The 20278-nt window shown below is 35.4% G+C and overlaps 1 long non-coding RNA gene and 1 other non-coding gene across 2 annotated transcripts in view; one reads left to right on the top strand and one right to left on the bottom strand.

Moving 5' to 3' along the window:
- The first annotated feature begins 757 nt into the window (after nt 1-757).
- LOC131411089 (U7 small nuclear RNA) lies at nt 758-819 on the top strand. Its single transcript, XR_009221483.1, has one exon. It is a non-coding gene; the product is annotated as a U7 small nuclear RNA (small nuclear RNA).
- Nucleotides 820-15120: 14301 nt separating this feature from the next.
- The window catches only part of LOC131410781 (uncharacterized), an 82410-nt gene continuing 77252 nt past the window's right edge, over nt 15121-20278 (bottom strand). Inside the window, exon 6 of the long non-coding RNA XR_009221415.1 lies at nt 15121-15251. This is a non-coding gene — a long non-coding RNA (uncharacterized LOC131410781). The remainder of the gene's footprint in view (nt 15252-20278) is intronic.

Raw genomic sequence — 20278 nt, forward strand, 5'->3', positions numbered from 1 at the left:
AGAACTGAATTAGATGATGAGTTCTGCTACCAAGAAAATAAATATGATCTTAGTTTCAGGGCTGCTTTCCATGAAAACCCAAATACTCAGTGTATTCAAGGTTTCAGTATATAACCATAAAAATTTTGTTTCAAATGACAAAATAAAAAGATATATTAGCATTACTATTGCAGTTTGTATGACTTAAAATATCCACTCTATGGCTGGTGTTCAAATAAAAACATAAAAATATTTAATACTATGTGAAATATATTGCGAGAGTAGAAGTCATTTTATTTTAAATCAGAAAAAAAGCAGCAAAATTGCCCTACTAAATAAATCTTAAGAAAGAAAAATATGCTTATAGCTTTTATCTAGAATTTATAGAGTGAAATTCATGCAAATGTTGATTAGATCATTTGACTCATTCAACCTTTTTTTAATTTGATATAAAACTTTGGAAATTAATATACTGTTTTAATTTTGATAAGCATTGGTAAGGGAGAAAGTCATCATTATTCTAATACATTTTTAACATGTATCTTGACAATTTTTCAATTTCCTCTGACCTTTTGAACAATAGCTCTACACATAATTCTTTACTCTAAAATTCATCAGTTTTGTTTGAAGTAGAATTTATTCTTCTCTATCTTGAATTTGAATCCAGTTATTCATTTTTGTATTACTGTAATAAATTAGTAAATTAAAAATAAAAGGCTTAGATCCATCTCAGAACTTACTCATTTATGTGACAGCACAGTACATTAAAAAGAGTCCAGAGTGTTACAGCTCTTTTAGAATTTGTCTAGCAGGTTTTCCAGTCCTCACCAGAAAACCAACACCCTCCCCCCCCCCCCAAAAAAAAGAGTCCAGGCTTCAGGACCAGGCAGATGGTGGTTCAAAACCCAAATCAGCCATTGAAAATGATGCCATCCTAGCAATTCACTTCACTTCACTGTGTGTCAATTTATTTATCTGAATATTTAAAAATTACCTTTAATTAAAGAGTAGTCTAAGTTTGGATATATGTCTTTAAAACTGAAAGGTTAGTTTTAAGAAGATTTGGTCTGTAGCTAAACTCATCTTTTCACCAGTCCTCTCTCTCAATAGAGTAAATGGTATCTCATACATTATATGCCGTATCATACACCATTCATATTGTGAATACGCTATCATGTCATTGAGTGGTTTGGAGTCACTACAGCACTTTTAAACTATTAAGTACATCAAGTAATAATTAAGTTCATTAAGTACAATAAATACCTGTTGCAGAACTTCACAAGGAAGTAAACCAGAACATTGTTTGGTGTAAGGTAAGACTATTTACATTACAAGTAACAGAAAATCCAAATTAAACTGGCTTAAACAAGAAAGGCTGTTTATTGGCTGACGTATCTGAGAAAAACGGGAGGAAAGTGGTCTTCAGACACAGTCCAATAAAGGCTTTAAGTCCATTTGTCTGCAAGTCTCTCAGCTTGGCCCATTTCTTCATGTTAGCTTCATCTTCATGCTGTGTCCTCTCATGAATGCAAGATATTTGCTTCCTTGTCATTTCAAGGCAATAGAGGAGGGGTCTACAAATCAGACCTGCAGGAAAAGGCTGGTTGTCTTGTCTGGTCCATGAGCTAAGAATGGTTTTTACATTTTTAAGTAGTTGAAAAAAATCACAGGAAGAGTAATATTTTGCGGCACATAAAAATTATATGAAATTCTAATTTTTCAATGTCTGTAAATAAAACTTTATTGGAACACAGCCATCCTTACTCATATACTTATCTATGGTGGCTTCCACCTGATAATGGCAGGGAGAATTGAGTGGTCACAGCAGGGGCAGTATCACGTGACCAACTATAGACCATATCCTGAGTTCAGCTTTGAGGGGTAACCATAAAATAATCCCACGCAAGGGGAATGTCACACACTGATGGTCTAATCAATCAACGTGAATTTCTGCCTAAAAACAACCACTGAGGCAAACGGGATGGGATACCCTAATTGGCTTAGTTTATCTTTGCCATCCAGTACAGAAGCCACTGGCCACTTGTGCAAGTGTGACTGAGGACTGATTTTTTAATTTTATTTCATTTTAATTAATTTTTATTTTAATTTAAAAAACATATTAAATTCAGTATATTTTGAGTATACCTGGAACAACATCACAATGTGAATTTGCTTTTTAACTATAAACTTTATGAAATCTAAATATAGATCAAGCATTTCAGATGAAAATTTAGCATCCAATTGAGGTGTGCTGTTTGTGTAAAATATATACCAGATTTTGAGGACTTAGTACCAACAAAAGGATGTAAAATATTTCATTAATATGTTTATATTGGCTACATATTGAAGTGATAATCTTTTGGATGTCCTAGGCTAAATAAAACATATAAAATCGATCTCATCTGTTTCTTTTTACTTTTTCAAATATGACTATCTAAACATTTAAAATTATTTACATAGTTTGCATTATATTTCTCTTGGACAGAGCTACCTTTATTCAAAATATACTAGCTTTAAAACGATAGAAATTGATTTTTTCTAACAAAACGGTTAAGAAGGAGGGAAATGTTTCAGGATGAGAAGGTAGTTCTGCTCCTTTAGTTCGTCAAGGTATCCAAAGTCCTTCTTATAATGGCCATTAAATTGCACCTCTCAGATATCCTGAAGCATGAAGCATAGATGACCAACAACTCTGGCTGTCACCTTCTGGATCCACCACCACTGAGGCCACACTTACCCCAGGATGCTTCCAACCAATGACTGTACAACTGAGGTACCAATGCTTCTCTGCAGAGCACAGGTCTGTCTCACAGGCAACTTTAGCAAGAGGACTCCCTGCAACCTTGGCTGAAACTTGCTAATAATGTGTTGCCATCTCTCGGATAAGAGTCTCATTTTTCCTGCCCAATCTTTCTTCCTTCAGAATCCCTTTATCCTTCAGAAGTGTTTCCTCCAATAAATCTCTTGCACATCTAATTCCCTTTCAGTGTCTGCTTTCAGGATCTGCACTAATACATTTCTATTCTGCTCCTGTCCCAACCCCCGGCAGGGCCCTTGTCTGCACAGTCAAACTTGTCTGACCAGTAACAGACCCACACTCCAGCCCACAGGAAGTGGAAAAAGAATAAAGGAGAATTCACACTCAATCATATTACAAGAGAAAGCCCCAGAAGTTGCACAAACCCCTTCCATTCATTTTCCAGGCAAGAACTTAGTCACGTGGTCACACCTAGTTGCAAACAAGGGAAGAAAATCTAGTGTCTAACTGGGAGGATGTGCTCTGCTAAAAATCATGGGGTTCTAGTTCTAAAATGAAAAGAGAAACAGTAAAGCCTAGGGGACATTTAGAAGTTTCTGCCAAAATATACTGTAAAAGATTTAGCTGTTTGGAAGATTGTTTACTATCTTTTTCCTAGCAATCATAAATAAAGTACATGTTACTCCTTTTGTAGACACTGCCACTTAGGAAATAGAAATTATATTTTATATGAATCATTTGGAAAGAATTTCTTGAAATTATTAATAAAAAATTAATCACATTTGGATATTGAATAAAATCAGCTGAAAATGTTAACCCTAAAATTACCATTTTGGCATCCTAATTCACAAATGACACTCACAATATCATTTCTAGCAGCAGTTTAAAACAAATACTTCAGCTTTCAAAGAGATTGTATTTACACTGCTCCTTCAGGCCTAAGGGAGGTAAAAACTCAGTCCCCCCAGATACCTCTACACACCTCATCTGTTTCCTTTATTAACAAACATATTATACCCATACTCCTATAAACTGTCCTTTCGTTAAAAAGCCAGTTCAAGGGGCCAAATCCATGGCCTAGTGGTTAAGTTCAGCGCACTTCGCTTCCACGGCCTGGATTCAGTTCCTGGGCACGGACCTACACCACTCCTCAGCGGCCACGCTGTGGCAGCAACTCACATACTAAACAGAGGAAGACTGGCACAGATGTTAGCTCGGGAAGAATCTTCCTCAAACAAAAAGAGGAAGACTGGCAATGGATGTTAGCTCAGGGTGAATCTTCCTCAGCAGAAAAAATAAAAAAGCCTGTTCAAAAATTCCAGCTGAATATGCCATATGATTCCCGCAGGGACCCTACCTGATACACCAACCCAAACCACGTATACTTAAGTTTAAAAAGATAAGTGTAAAGGACCTAATAAAGAGGAAGCCACAAACTTAACTGAGAGAGAGACATTTTATCCTAGATACTCTCTGTCTCTCCACTTGTCTCCTCCGTGGTTTGGCCCCAGGAGGCTGATCTCTATAGATTGCTTCACCCTGATTCTCTTGTCTTCTGGATTCGGCCAATACAAGGCTCTAGCAAAACACAAAAGTATGGTTGGAGAGAGCACTCAAGGTATTTCTTATTCCCTCTTCTCTCTCTGGAGGCCTGGGGGTTGGTGGTAGTTGAATTTCTCAAGTGACAGTTGCAGCTTCTGCCAGGTAGCCCTCTTCTTCAGTTACAGATTTCACAGTGTTTTGGTAACCATTGTCCCTCCTTACTCCTTCAAGCCTAGGAGTGATAACGGTTTCCTACTGTTACTAATATCAAGGTGCTTCACCATCCCATCTTGCTCCCTTCCATATTTTTGCAAATAGTCCCTTCATTACAATCTCTTCAATCATCCTTTGGGTGTGTTGTCTGTCTCCTGCAAGGTTTCTGCCTGATATAGAAGTAAAAAAATCTCTAAACACATAAAGACCAACTGCTGTTCTAAATGTGAAAACAGAATACTACAAAAATGTTGTTTCCCGAAAGTAATTTATAGACAAATAATTCCAAGGAAAAGTCCAGTTTTTATAGTTTTTAACTTTATAGAATAAATCGAGGAAACAAACAGAAATCTTAGAATGTTGAAGAAAATTTTGAAAAATAATATTGATGGCAGGAGAATTCTGTTAAGAAATACTAAAACTATGAAGTAACGTTAATCAAAGAAATATGGTACCACATCAAGACCTGACATATGGACAATAGAAAAGAAAAGATTCTCTGCAAGCAGAACCTGTTATGAAAAATAATTTTAAATAAAGATGTCATCATATATTAGAAAGGGAGGGGAATTAATCATCACAGGATAATTATGTAGTCATTTAAAAATGAAAAAGAATTTTAGATTCTCCTCTGAACACTTAAACCTAAATAATTTCCGAAAGTAAAATAGCTAAATGAAATCATTCAAAAGATGAAAGAATAAACTGCAAAATGATGAAAGGCACCATAAATGAAAAAACTAGTAATTTTGACTACTTCTGACCCCTAAAAAGAATTCATAAACAAAAAAGTTGTGTAATTAACTGGAAAATATTTGTAATGAATATACGCATATGAAGGATTAAACATTTAATATAGAAGTCAGTAAGAAAAATATAAGCACAACTGGGAGAATATACAATGAAAAGAGAAAAAAATTCTACTGAAAAAATGTAAAAACACTTAATTCTGAAAAAATAATCAACTTCACTAGTAATCCAAAGGAGGACATTAAAACTATCAAATTGATGGATGAAAATGCTACTCACTGTCTATAATATTATAGTATAAGATGCTTAAATGCTTCTGGAGGTAAAATAAACTGTTATCATCTTTCTAGAACTATTTACCAATTATTATCAAAATATTTAAAAATATTCATAACCGGGGCCGGCCCCGTGGCTTAGCGGTTAAGTGTGCACGCTCTGTTGCTGGCGGCCCGGGTTCGAATCCCAGGTGCACGCCGATGCACCACTTCTCCGGCCATGCTGGGGCTGCATCCCACATACAGCAACTAGAGGGATGTGCAACTGTGACATACAACTGTCTACTGGGGCTTTGGGGGAAAAATAAATAAATAAAATTTTAAAAATATTCATAACCTTTAACACAGCATTCCAAACTGGCTAATCTCTTAAGAAACTATTTAGTGATATTTAGATTTGTTAATTTAGGTTTAGATTTATTAATGAGCATATCAATCACAGTTTTATTTATAATAGTGAGACATGGGGGGAAAATACCAAATTACATGGAAATGGTTAAATAAATTGTGAATCATCTGGTAAAAGAGAATAATACATGGCCACAAAAATAATAAAATAATCCAAAAATATTTAGTGTCATGCAAAATACTTTAAGTAATATTAAGTTAAAAAGAAAACAAGATATTAGCATTATAATAGTATGATCCCTATTTTATTGGTATCTGTATGTATACATAACATATCAATCAAAATTTTCTACATCCACTCAGTATGCTGACTAGATGCCAAAACCTGATAAATACCTAGTACTTTAATAGGTTTAATTCATTCTTAAGCAATTTTGTTTATAAAATAAGAATTTTAAAGTCCCAAATCTTTCATTTCTGTGTCTAGCATTTTATAAGAATATACCTGTGTTTTTTGTGTGTGTGTGTATACTCACACACAGAAACATAGAAAATAGAGATATACACAATGCATTACTCTTGGAACTATGGGTAATTTTTTTCTTTATATTTTTCTGCATTTTAATTTTTTTACAATGATTTTGTATTGCTTTTATAATATGAAAAAAATAAAATGTTACCAAAAACATATTCACAACTCCACTGCACAAATATTTTATATTATCTTTCATCTTTTGGATACTGTTGGGTTGGGATAATTAGGCTAAATATTGTAATCCATACCTTTTGCATAGTAAGAGAACTCTTCTTTGCTCTGGGCAACGCAGTGTAGATGTGAGGCCTAGAATCCCTAGTCATTTGGTTTTCATAAGGGAAGTCAGCTTAATAACAAAGCTGATGTATGGAGGAATACGAACTTGGGAAAACCACAGACAACAGAAGCAAGAGACCTCATCAAATTTTACTTGAAGACTATCTGCATAATATTGAAATTGCATCCAGCTGCTAGTTACCGAAACTTTAAAAATTAGAGGTTTAATTTATATTAATGAAATCTGGAAATAGGCAATCCAGGGCTGGAACAAAGACTCTCTACAATCAATAACCAATAATTCAGGCTCCTAATAGACCTTCCATCATTCTGTCCTCAAGATGGCTGCCAGAGTTCCACCCATCTTCACCCTTTTTCTGGCAGGAAGAAGAGAAAGGGCAAAGAGTAAAAATGAAGGGTGCAAGTTGACTCTAGCTGAGTCCTAGAAGCCTCTCACAGGTGTTTCCACTTTTTCCTCTTTGATCATAACAATAACACATGACCAGACCTAGCAATGGGAGAGGCAGGATATATAGGGTTTATTTATTTATTTATTTTTAAATCTACACATATTTCCTCCCTGAGTAAAATCAACGTTCTGTTAATATGGAAGAATGGGAACAGATATTTTGGTTACGTAACAAGCAGTCTCAGCTACCCCACCCACTCTTGGAGACTTCAGTTAAGTATACCAATAAATTAGTTCAGTATTAAAACAAAAATCGGACAAAACAAAATAGGAAAAGTCAACAGAGTTATTTGTTTCTTTTGTTGTTTATTTGGTTGGTTGGGCGAGTGGGAAGTTTTGGGTTTATTTATTCCTATATAGAAATGTGTTTTTTTCTCTAATACCACAATAGAGGACTCAAGATATTTAAAAAAGGCTATCATTTGATGAGATCTTTAATACCTCCTGGTATGCCAGCATTTAATTAACACCCAGTTCTTTAATGTTTAATGTGTTCTTGACCAATTCAGTTTTCAATATAGTGATTGACTTTGATTTAAAGTACTAGACTTTTTTATTTCTTTCACTTGTAAAACCTTATTTTCCTTGGAATATCTTTGAGATTGTGTCCCACAAAAAACAATACTCACAAACTGTAATAAAATTCTTCTATAAATTTATTTATCTTACATTCATGTTATCCCTGAAAACAATTACATTCGAGTCTATGGCATGCCAAAGTGGGGGTAAGCCAATCTCTGAAAACCTTAGTAGTAAAGAGATTTCAATATATTGAGTCACTGCTATAATAAGTATGATGTACTAGAACTTGTATTACAATACTATGTATTGATCTCATTTATTTTATTTCATTCCATTTGTATAATTTTTGCCATTCATCAACATAAACATGAATGTCTACTTAAACTTTCCTTTCAGTTCTTTCTGCTTCAGAAATTTCTGCTCTCTCCACTATTCCTCATCTTTCCAAATGGGACCTATGAAAAAATACATTTTCACCCACTTCTCTATTTATATTCACTTATATTTGTCTCTAATATATTTCAATACCACTTTACTAAGTGTTATGTAAACACATTATTAATATAACAGAAAGGAAATAAGTTGCTTTTATTTGACTCAGTCATGCTGAAGAGCTAGCTAAAATTCCAATATGCATCAAGCATAATTTCCTGAATATGTCTTTACTCAAAAAATTCTAGTATTTCGAACAATAAAATCTATAGAGTAGTTTCTGCTTTAACTGGCAATCAGACTTCAGATAACCGCAATCAGCTTCAACAAAACCACAACCCCCAAAAAAGGTAATAAAGGCTCAGAGAAAGTAGTTGTCACAAAGACCTTGTACTACAGGTTAGGCATGGAATTATCCTCAGGACAGAACAAATTGATTTAGTGTGTGTGTTTGACTAAAGTAAACAGTGAAGGGTAAATAGTACAAATCCAAAAGAGTCTGTGGGTAGATTAGAGAAAAACATTTCTCAAGAAGGACCTAGCAAACAATCAGGAGACTCAAAGGCTATTATTCATCCATCCATTGATCCCACAGGTATGTATTGAGCATTGTTAAGTGTTAAGCACTATTCCAGGTAGTAAAGATACAACAGCAAACAAAGCAAATAAATCTCCTGCTCTCAAGAGGCTTACTTTCTACTTGGGTGAGGGATGTACAGATAGACATATACAAAATAAACAAAGTAATATGTATATCAGAGTATCATGAGGATAAATAGAAAAGAGTGTGTAAGTCCTTTTATTAGGATGGTCAGGGAAGGACACTCTGATAATGTGACATTTGTGCTTAATTTAGTTGGAAAACAAGCTATAGACATATAGGGAAACAAGTATTGGGGTAGAAGAAAGAGCAGCAAACACAAAAGCTGTACTTGATATGTCTGATGAACAGCAAAGAGGCCAGTGTGCCTGCATCACAGTGGGAGACAGATGCATAGTAGGAAATGAGGTTGCAAACAAACCAAATGGCCAGATTACACAGCACCTTATGGGTCTTACAAGGCTTCTTGATTTTTATTTTTCACTCAACAAGAAACCATTGTAGAATGGGAAAAGAGGTGTGCATGATGAGATCTGGAGTTTCATTTTTTAAAGATTACTCTGGCTTCTGGGAGGAGATTGGGCTCTAGAAGGTGATGAATAGAAGCATGGAGATCAGCTAAGAGGCTACTGCTGTGGTCTAAGAGGTAAGGACCAGGGAGGCAAGGTTGAGAGAGCCAGTCAGATTCTGGATATATTTCTGAGGTAGAACTCACAGGATTTGCCAAAGAATTAGTTATGGAGTGAGAGAGAAAGAAAGTAATAAACATTTTCTCCAAGCTTTTAGGCCAGAGCAACTGGAAGACTGGAGTTGCTATTTCTGGAGAGGAGGAAGACAGAGGAGCCATTTTATGAGGGAAAACTAACAGTTTATTTCAAGACCTATTAAGTTTGGAGGTACCTTTTGGGCATCTGAGCAGAGATGATAAATAAGCAGTTAATGTTCAGGATTAAAAGCAGGGTTTGAGATACAAATTTGATGTTATCAGCATATAAATAATATTTAAATCTGCAGGACTGCATGAGGTCAGCCAGGGATTCAGTATAAACAGAGAAGAGGCCCAATGTAAGAAGGCTGAGATATTTCAATATTTCGAAATCTGTAGGAGGAGGCAGAACCAACAAGGAGACTTGGTTGTGGCAGTCCATACAATTGGAAGAAAATCAAAACATGATGAGGTCCTGGAAGCCAAGTGAAGAAAGGTGTTTCGAAGACAAAGGAGTGATGTACTCTGCCACATGCTGTGGATAGGTCAAGCAATATGAAAACCGAGGCTGAACCATTGGCTCTAGCAACATCTAGGTCATTGTTGACCTCAAAATTAGGAGTCAAAGAGAGTTTTAACAGAGAGTAGGCCCTAGGTCATGTGGCTTGTGGATTTCAGGAAAACCAAAGTAAATGGGAGGAGGGGACAGCTAAAGCAGGGGAAATGGTAATTTAGTTGAACAGATCTGAAAGATTATTGTTGACTATAGTGTGAACTGTATCTAAGAACTAAGATTGGGGAACTAATAAGCTGTTTATTCAAAAGAAAATATCTCATATATAAATTTGAAGGGAACAAAGAGTATTGTGGAATCGGGATAAATAGGCTGAATTCCAAAGCAAGGGTACTTTTACACACACACAGACACACATAGACACACACACACACACACACAGAGTCTTCCATTATCAGATCAGAAAAGATTTGCATCATCAACGTTTATGAGGGAGGAGAAAATCACACAGAAACTCTCAATGTCTATTAGAAGCTACAAACATTATTTATATGTGAGTTACCTACTATTTTCTATTAATTAAATATCTCAATGTATCTTTGAAAAAGAGAGTTTTCTCATTTCAGATTTTCCAGGAGTTCTAGAAAAGGGGAATATGCCAACTGACAGTATTCTATGAAATCAATTATTTGGGAGAATCCATGTCACAAATGAATCGATTCAGGTGTTACATGTCTAAAATTAAGATTACTGTTTTAACAAATGTGGTTGTATGGTTTCCCTAGCAACTGAGAGTCACAAGTGACAGAAGAAAAGCAGTGGAGAACAGAAGACCAACTAGAAAAATACAGCAATTTGAGTCCATTAGATATTTGGTGCAAACCGTTCTGCCTAGTTCAATGGTCACTAAGGTCTGCATTGTTTTGCTGTAAAGTACAATGATTAATGCTTATTATAATGGACCTGAGTCATCATGAAATGGTTAAATTAACTCAAGCTTATTCTCCTATCTACAGCATGTAATACAATTTTGAAAAGATGTTTATCAAAAGTGGTTAAAATAAAGAGGTTTGAGAGATTAGCTTCAGTTATCTGAAACATTCATTTACCCAGAAAGACTTTTCTGATGCCAGATAGAGAAGACATTAAATAAAGCCATCAAATAACTAAATGATTAAAAAATTTTTTGTTAAATAATTGTATAAATAAATCATTAATACATAAATTAATCAATTTATTCAACAAAAACTTGACTGCCAATTCATTGTTCTTGGCAATAAGAAGAGAGATAACAAAGACTCATCTTCTATCTTTTAGGAATTGGTATTCTAGCAGTAAGAAAAGAGTCAATGTCATCCAAATTTCTCAACAGTTTTTTAGGACCAGTGGAAAGCAGTGGCTTGCATGGTTATAATCAAGATATTCTTAGGGGAGGCGGATGAGTTTGGGCCTCCTAATAATGAAATGCTGAAAATTACTGCATAGGAGATAAGCCTAAAATTTGCATAGAGAACAGGTAGACAACATTTCTGATTTTGGTAGTTGTTTTCCAAATTGTGTATTAGGTAAAACTGTAGTATAATGCTGAGTGTTTTGATGACAGTTGCTACATTGAAATGGTCTTTTCTACCACAGCTATAGGAGAATTAAACTCCAGAAATATAACTAGATATTTCTAGGTAAATAATAAATTGTTATATACTAGTAGGTTTAGAAATTTGTATAATTTGTATTGGATTTGAACTCAAGACTTACGACTATCATAAGAGTCTGCCAGATGCTCCAAGCTGAATTTCTAATTGCGTGTTCAATGTTTCTACTATATTTCCTGTCACTTTAAACTTAAGGTGATTCTGTATATCAGATACATTTTTTACATATACGTAAGGGCATAATAATGATAATATAAATAGTCATAAGCACCACATACTCGGTGTATCTGAGTCAAAACTCAGATTTCTCATCACATTCCAAAATATAAAAACTCTTTGGATTCTTTTTCCCTAATAAGGTACCGTAAGTCTCTCAGCTACACAGACATGAAATCTACACTTACGATGAGTTTCCAAGTTTTAAAACCACCGATCTGGTTGTTTCTCTCCCTTTTTTCCCATTTACAGCGCCATAGCCTCTAGAATTTTCTATGTGCTTGCAGTCCTGCTATCATTAAATTATAATCCACACTATAGTCAGAATGATCTAATACACAACTATTACCCTAAAACACCTAGTATCTCTCCATTATCTGCAGGCCTCCTTAGCCTGATATCCAAAGACTCAAACTCCTGGCCCTTTCTAGAATCTCAAAGCTGATTTAATACCTTCTCCATTTCACTCTATATGTCCCAGCAGTACCGAATTGCTCATGGTCCTATGTCTCATTTTGCTCTTTTATATTTTTCATTCTGGCCCTTCTACCCAAGATGCCCTTCCCAAATTTCTAAACCAGGCTGTCTTTTATGCAGCATTTAGAGCTTGTCCCAGGCATCATTTCCTCCAGGCACATTCTTTTAAAGTATCTAATTCTCTGTATTTTCACACTTTTGCTGAGCACATTTCTGTATTAATGTCCACCATTTTGAATTTGAACCTCTTGAATTTGAACCAATTTGAACCTCTAACACGAGGCTGCACATTGCTTGTGAATAACAGATGTGTCTGATGCAGCATTGTCTCAAGATTATTTTTCACTGGTGAGAGCACTTAATAGGTATATAATAAGTATTTGCTAAGTTATATTAAATAAGTGTCCAAGTTCTTTTACAGTCTGATTCCTACCTTTCTTTTCAATTTATTTTCCCCATCAAATTTCTTCCTATTCCCAAATGTTCTACTCATCAATCCTTTAAAACCCTGTACTTTCCTTCTTCCAAGGTTTGTTCATTCCTTTGACTTAGCTCACTCTCACTCCTCTCATTGATTCCATTTTCATGATCCTTGTGTACAGTGCTCTCTTGGGACGCCTGGGTAAGGAGGCTCCCTGGACTTCCAGATTTGGCCTACGACTGCCATTGGGTAACTTACTCAGAGTTTCATTGGTTATCCTTCAAGTTTCTGCTATAAATATTATACCACTTATCTTTTAAAATTCACTTTCCTTACTGTAGAATTTAGAAAACATCTAATGAGGCCTTTGCTGTACTTTTAGATGCCTTCGCATGTTTGGTGTGTAGTAACCTTTATCACACCTCTACGCAGATGAAAGTACCCAAATGGAATTCCTACCCAAAGACAAGTAGGAAAAGGAGAAGAAGAGGATGGAAATGGGGGAGAAGGAGAGGTTGAGAAAATAATGACTGAAGGAAAAGTTCTTTTATAAGTGATAGTAATTCATTATGTGTTAGATCAAGGGATATCATCATTTGGGGTAAGAACAGAGTAGGAGTAGGAGCAGGAGTAACCATTTCAAAAGTCTTTCATGCTTTTGGACTTAGGTTGTCTAGTATTTTTTCAAGTTCCATTAAATTCTGGCAATGGTGGAATCTTTGTGTCCTCATTGTATTTTTAAACCAGTGTCAACAATATTGTCATTTCTGCTTTTTCTCTGCATGTTGAAAAATATTCATTTGAGAATAACCAAAGCATTCTAAAGTAGATATATTCTTTTAGCAGTAAGCACAGGAGATTTGTGGCCATGACAATAAAGTCCTGGTACCTGCAGTAACTTAGCTGAGCCTGTGACTGGCAAGTTCTCTATTCCTTCTACAAAGCACCCCAAACATGACATACTAAGTGCTTGACTGTGGTCTTTCATGATTGCTTCACATGAGATATCTTTTTCCTTTCCAAAAGAAATTTCACTGCTATATTCATTTGTGTATGGGGCCCCAAATGCAGTGATATTCCCCCAAATGACTGCTGATTTCAAAGGAAGTAAGGTCTTTTCCGTGAATGTCCGTCAAACTTCCAGTTCTCTGGAGCCATAAAAATGGGATCCTTTGAGCTCCTGAGTAAGTGGAAATTCTTCACACTGTGATATTGTTTTAGCAGCTCAAGCAAGGACTTTTATCCTTTGTCTGCTCCTTATTTCTCAACGAACAGAAATAGAACTGCCAAAATGCCACAAGAGAAGCTATTCTCATTGTCAGGTCAAATTGTAGTCCCATTAATAATGCTAGTGGAAGTAAGAAATATCATACAATTATACCAATGATTGTTCTTGTTAGAATTTCACTGTCTTGATTTGAAATAACCATTTTTTCCTATTACAAGGGAGTTTAAATTTATTGTTGCTTTCTTATTATTAAGGAAACTTGGAAATTGTGTGCTTTCTTCTAGTCTGGCATTATCCTTAGATAATTGATTTCAATGACAGGTAAATGCATCCTCTAACTAGAAATTGTGTTTTGAGCAATTCATAGGTTCAGTTTAAGGTCTAGTTCATGTTCTCCTATATGTTTATTCTTCAAGTTCTGATTTAATAAGAGTCTTCCACCCTCATAGTACAGAGAACAAATGGGAGAATAAGTCAAACCTCTGGCTCATCCCTTTCACGTCCTAGAGAAAGGGTTAGCAAAATTTTTCTGTAAAGGACCAGACAGTAAATATTTTAGGTTTTGTGGGCTATATAGTCTCTGTTGCAACTATGCAACTCTGCCATTGTAGTGTGAAAGCAGTGATAGGCAATACATAAATGAATGGATGTGGCCATGTTCCAATAAAACTTTATTAAAAATAGTATATGGGCTGGGCTCCTGTCCTAGAGGAATTACTCTGTCAATAGATTAGAGAACACCGTTACTGTGGACTAGAAAATAGTGGGGATAATTATTTGATTGGGCACTCAAGACCCCACAAGAGCTCTGTTACCTACATCTAAATTAGAATTCATCTTACTTTTGGTGACAAAGTATATTTACACCCAAATATAGGCTATGCTTATAAAACAGAGGCCTCAAAATATAATGACTTAAATTACATGGAAGTGTATGTCTTTCCGAAGTGTATGTCTTTCCCAAGTGTTATGGATTTAATTGTGTCCTCCAAAAGGATATGTTGAAGTCCTAACTCCCAGTCTCTGTGAATGTGATGTTATTTGGAAATAGGGTCTTTGCAGATATAATTAGTTAAAATGAGGTCATACTGCAGTAAGGTAGGCCCTTAATCCAATATGACTGGTGTCTTCATTAAAAGAGGGAAAACAACATGAATACACAGATGCACAGGGAGAATGTAAAGTGGAAGGCAGAGATTGGAGTGACACATCTACAAGCCAATGTACGCCTGGGGCTTACCGGAAGCTGGAAGAGGAAAGGAAGGATTCTCCTTTGGAAGCTTCAGAGGGAGCGTGGACCAGTCAGCACCTTAATTTTGGACTTCTAGTCTCCAGAGCTATGAGACAATAAATTTCTATTGTTTAAGCCACTCAGTTTGTGGTACCTCGTTACAGTAGCCCTGGAAAACAAAAACACCCAGTGATAGTCCAGCCATGAGGCTGGCAGGGCAACTATACTCTAGAAGCCCAGTCAGGAACCGAGAGGTCTCTTCTTCCATATTGCTCCCTGACACCCAATCATCTTGAACCAAGACCCCTTTGGCTATACTCAAAGGTCCTTTAATACCTTATTAGATTAACATTTTAGTTGCATAAAATAAAATAAATAGGGCTGCAAAGGAAACCAATTCATATTAAAATATAAATCTAATCAAAATATTAGAAAAACAAATTCATGATATAGCAATATATATAATTCTTTATTAACACATTAAATACCAAGATTAGGTGGTTGGTCTACTAACTACCAAAATTTTTTAGTAAGGATGAACATAAACAATGTTTTGATGTATCCTCAACTATAATGTAATATGAAAATATCTGTTATTTCTATAGATGTAAAAGGCACGGATACTGCTAAGATTACAATGGTTTTTCCTTACATTCATAATTGAAAGAAATATTAATTTTCAATTAGAGGTTAGTGAAAATTAAGATGCAATTGTTCCATTTCAAATTCATGCTCCTCTTGGGTTCTATTCACAGATCCCTAGGTTCATGGACTTCAGGAGGTTAAGAATCTCTCCCAGGATGTTCTCATTTGCAAGATTCAAGCTAGTTTTCCATAAATCCTTTGTTCTATCTCAGTAAAAGGAAGGTTAGAGTTTGTCCCAGATAAGGGGCTTTTTGTTTAATTAGGTGTCCCAGAAGTTGCATATAGTCACTTCTGCTATATCCAGTAGGAAGGAACTTAGTCATAGGACTACAATTAGCTGCAAAGGAGGCTGGAAATCTAGTCTATTGTTGCACTGCCATTTTACACTATGGGGTTCATTTAATAAAAAGAAAATATGGAAAACCAATAATTGGGAAATTATTAGCTGTCTCTGATCAAGAAATATATTTTCCCTTTGGACAGGCTTATTTCTAGAAAACTAGGAAAGAAAGGTGCCAAAATAAACTTTTAAATTTTTTTAATATTTAAGATACTAGTTAAAAGAAAATGCAGGAAGAATCAAGAGCTAGGCCTAAGGAAGAATTATACTGTTTGCCTTAGGTTTTGTTTTATATCTAATTGTGCCCTAACACAAAGAAAGAGGGTTATAGGGTATAAACAAATTTCACTGTTGTTCTTATCTGCTTTTGATCAGATCTCTCAGGAATCTGTGCATCTTTTCTCATATGTATTCCACATGGTTTACATGACACTAACCTCTGCTGCCGAGGTTGCAATGTTAGGCAATCAAAAATCACATCAGCGTGGCCCCAGTAACTGGTTGAACAACAGATCTCTTCAGAATTTTGACCTATGAGAAAAACACTTTTGAGTATCATAACCGGTGAAGGTAATGTGGTCCTGCTGTCATAGGGAGAGGACCTGTCTGGATATAGGCAGAGGTAAGCAAATCCTGGAGATTAAGAATTATAATCCTTGTGGCATCACATGGACATCTGGATCCAGTCATGACTAAGCCAGACACACCCATTGCCTAGTTGCATAGCCAATTAATTCCCCTTTAGGTTAAATGAATACAGGATGTATCTGCATTCCATGTACCTCTGTCTGAATCACAGTAATGGTTTTCATTGCATTTTAAAACTTTTGGACTGGTGCAGATGTTTGGAAACTATCTGGAATAAGCACCACAAGTATAATCTTATGACACTGCTATGCACCCCCTCAATGCTTTTCTTTATTTTGACCACGCTTCCTACTTGATTTGGAGCAAAACTGACAAAGATCTTGCATAATTCTACTTTCTGTAATACACTAGGGATATTAGCTAACGTCAGTATATATTTATTCTCATAATTGTAAAATAACTTTCTTAAATTGTCATTTGGTAAGATGCCATCATCCCATACTGAGGGATATCAGAAGAAATAGCATATGAAACTGGTTACTCTGCTCCCTGTGAGATGTGAATGCAGACAATATCCCCTAAGTTAAACAGTGCCTGCTCAATGGAGACCCAGAAGAAGAAGAAGTTTATCTTTGTTACCAGTATCTCTGTGTTGCCAAGGCAACTAGATCATTTTTAGATTATGGATACTATGAATTATATAACTCACAATGGTTTTTTTTTCTTATAGGTTACTTGAAAGCTTAAAGCCAATGTGTGACCCATCTCTACTAGGACAGCAAACTTATTCTGCACTTTGTGTACCAACCTCACCTACAGGTTCAATTTTTTTCTTTGTGTCAATTCACTCAACTTTAAAAGTTCTTTTATAATTTGTTGTATGGATCTTCACACATGGCTTTAAATTCTTCTTTTGGGAACAGAGTGAGGAGTAAATAAATATTTTCTCTTACTGTCTTATTAATGCAAAAATAAATTGTTATAATTAATTATGTAAATTAATGATGTCAATAACATAATTGGGAGTCACCCACGATGAGATATCATTGATGCCCCTATTACTACATATGGCTTCTTTATTAATTTAGAACTGTATTTTGGGTTTACTATTCCAGACAAACTGCTTATGTCTCATCATGGGTTTACCATGGCAACAGTGAAAGGAAGCGATAGAGTTTTGAATATTAAATTTTTATCAGTGACTCAATGCAAGTTTGAAGGCTTGGTTATATTGGATAGACATAATGCTTAATAAAATACAATGAGTTTTCAATAAAAAAAGAAAGGAAAATTTGAAAACATGGGCATTAGCCATGAAAATTATCTTTAATTGGAAAAGGAAATCACAGGCCACTGTCAAACAGAAGAATGATGTGGAATATTATAGTAAATTTATCTGAAATTGGCATCTAAATTATTAAATATACAGGTTTTCCCCTGACTTCTGTTATTTATTTTTTTCTTATTTCTCTAAGATATATCTGATACAACTGAAAAAAAAAATACACTATATTTTGCATAGCACTTAAGCAGTGCCTATTATATGTTAAGTAATTTTCCAGTTGGCTTACGATTTCCCCTGTTCCTGATTGCTTAATTCTAAACCCTATTTCATCTACATTGACAGCAATACTGAAAGCAGCCCTACATTTACAAGATGTAAATGAGAATAGCAACTCACGCCCTAACTAGAGCTCAGTTAATTAATATTTATTTGGACAGCTTTACCATCAGTTTGTTTATATAATTCAAAAACAATACCGATGCCAAATAAGATAAAATAGATTGGACATATGGACTTGAATATAAAGTCATTGACTGAATTTTTCACTTTGCTCTCTCATTGCTTTTATGCTGTGAGAGATCAAAATTGGCTACCCTGAAATATGTCTCTTTACCTTGATTATTTTCTCTGATGGACATTTGATCTCCCCCAAACTGCCTAAAGAATTTAACATAGAAGACCTGTTTCAAGAAGGAGCCACTATCATATGATGGCTGTAATATAATGTAAAATTGATGTTACCATAGGAAAGCCACCTACAAGCCCATCTTATCAAAAATTCTGTCTCTTCCAGGCCACATTCTCTAGGTGGCCCTGCAAAGAGTTGCCAGACAAACATTTACATTTACAAGGGAAATCTTCATTTGTAAAGGTATCTCCCTCTCTGTATTGCGAAGAGGGGGGGATGGCCTTCTCTGTGGAAACTCTTATCAGTACGGAAGGAGAGGACTTAAATCTGCATACTCTTGATTACTGTAATTTCTATCTCCCTTCTGTCTCCCTCCCCACCCCCAACGTCCTCCTTTGTCTTTAGCTGAAGGTGGTATTTAAGATGAGAATCTCCACTATTGTGTTGAGAAACTCAGTTTCTCTGGTTTCTCCCATGTATACATGTTATTAAACTTGGTATTATTTTCTCCTGCTAACCTGTCTTTTAATTATTTGCCCAGCCATAAGAACCTAAAGGGAAAGGGCGGAGGGGGATGCTCTCTCTTCCCTGGAAATGCCGTGGTGTCTTTAAGCAATGGTTTCATGGGAGATACAACCAAATTATTCCATCATGAATGTATCTTTTCCTGGAGTAGAGAAAAGATATATGATATAAACAAAGATGACATAAAGAGGAAAACCCTTGCAACACCGCTTCGCTCCAATCAGTGTTCTCAATCAAAGCAAAAAATAATTTTTGGTAAACCCTTTGAAGGCAATAGTACTGCATTATACTATTTTGCAGGCCCTAGGAGCACATACCACAGTGGTTTGTACATCCTAGGTACTAAGATATATAAGAACTCCTAGCCTTTGAGATAAAACCATTCTCCGTTAGTCCCTTCTTTTATTGAATCAATAGCTATTAATGAAGCACTTTCTATGAGTCAGACATAAGAGATCTCATTATTATATGGTAGGTGAGAATCCTGCCATCGTGGGATTTAGATGCTTTGTGACAATACAGCACTAAAAATAATGTTAAGGTTTGGGCTACGAGAAAGAAAAGGATCTTCCTTATTTTCTCAGGAAATCTTAACTATACAAGTGTCTGGGCAAAAAAAAAACTAAAACAAAATAAAATAAAGATAAAACTCAATGTCCAAAGGACAGTTTATAACAAGAAAAAGACACAATATCAACTATTGAAAGAAATAGCTTGGAAATATGGAAAGCATAAGTATATTCTGTCTAATCTCATTCAGATTAATTAACTAATCTTGGATCTTTTACATTATCAAAAATATTACATAATGGAGCCGGCCTGGTGGCATAATGGTTAAGTTTGTGCACTCTACTTTGGTGGGCAGCCTGGGGCTCATGGATTCAGATCTCTGGTGCAGACCTACACACTGCTCATCAAGCCATGCTGTGGTGGTGTCCCACATACAAAATGGAGGACGATGTTTGCTCAGGGCCAGTCTTCCTCACCAAAAAATAAATAAATGTATAATTACATAATATCCAGCAAAAGATTATATACTTTATGAACAAGCAATCAACAGTAATGATGAGAATGTTATGAACAGTCAATGATAAGAAGGAACAAACTGATGAGATGAAGAAT

This window comes from Diceros bicornis, chromosome 10, assembly GCF_020826845.1.
Source record: "Diceros bicornis minor isolate mBicDic1 chromosome 10, mDicBic1.mat.cur, whole genome shotgun sequence".
Lineage (NCBI taxonomy): Eukaryota > Metazoa > Chordata > Mammalia > Perissodactyla > Rhinocerotidae > Diceros > Diceros bicornis.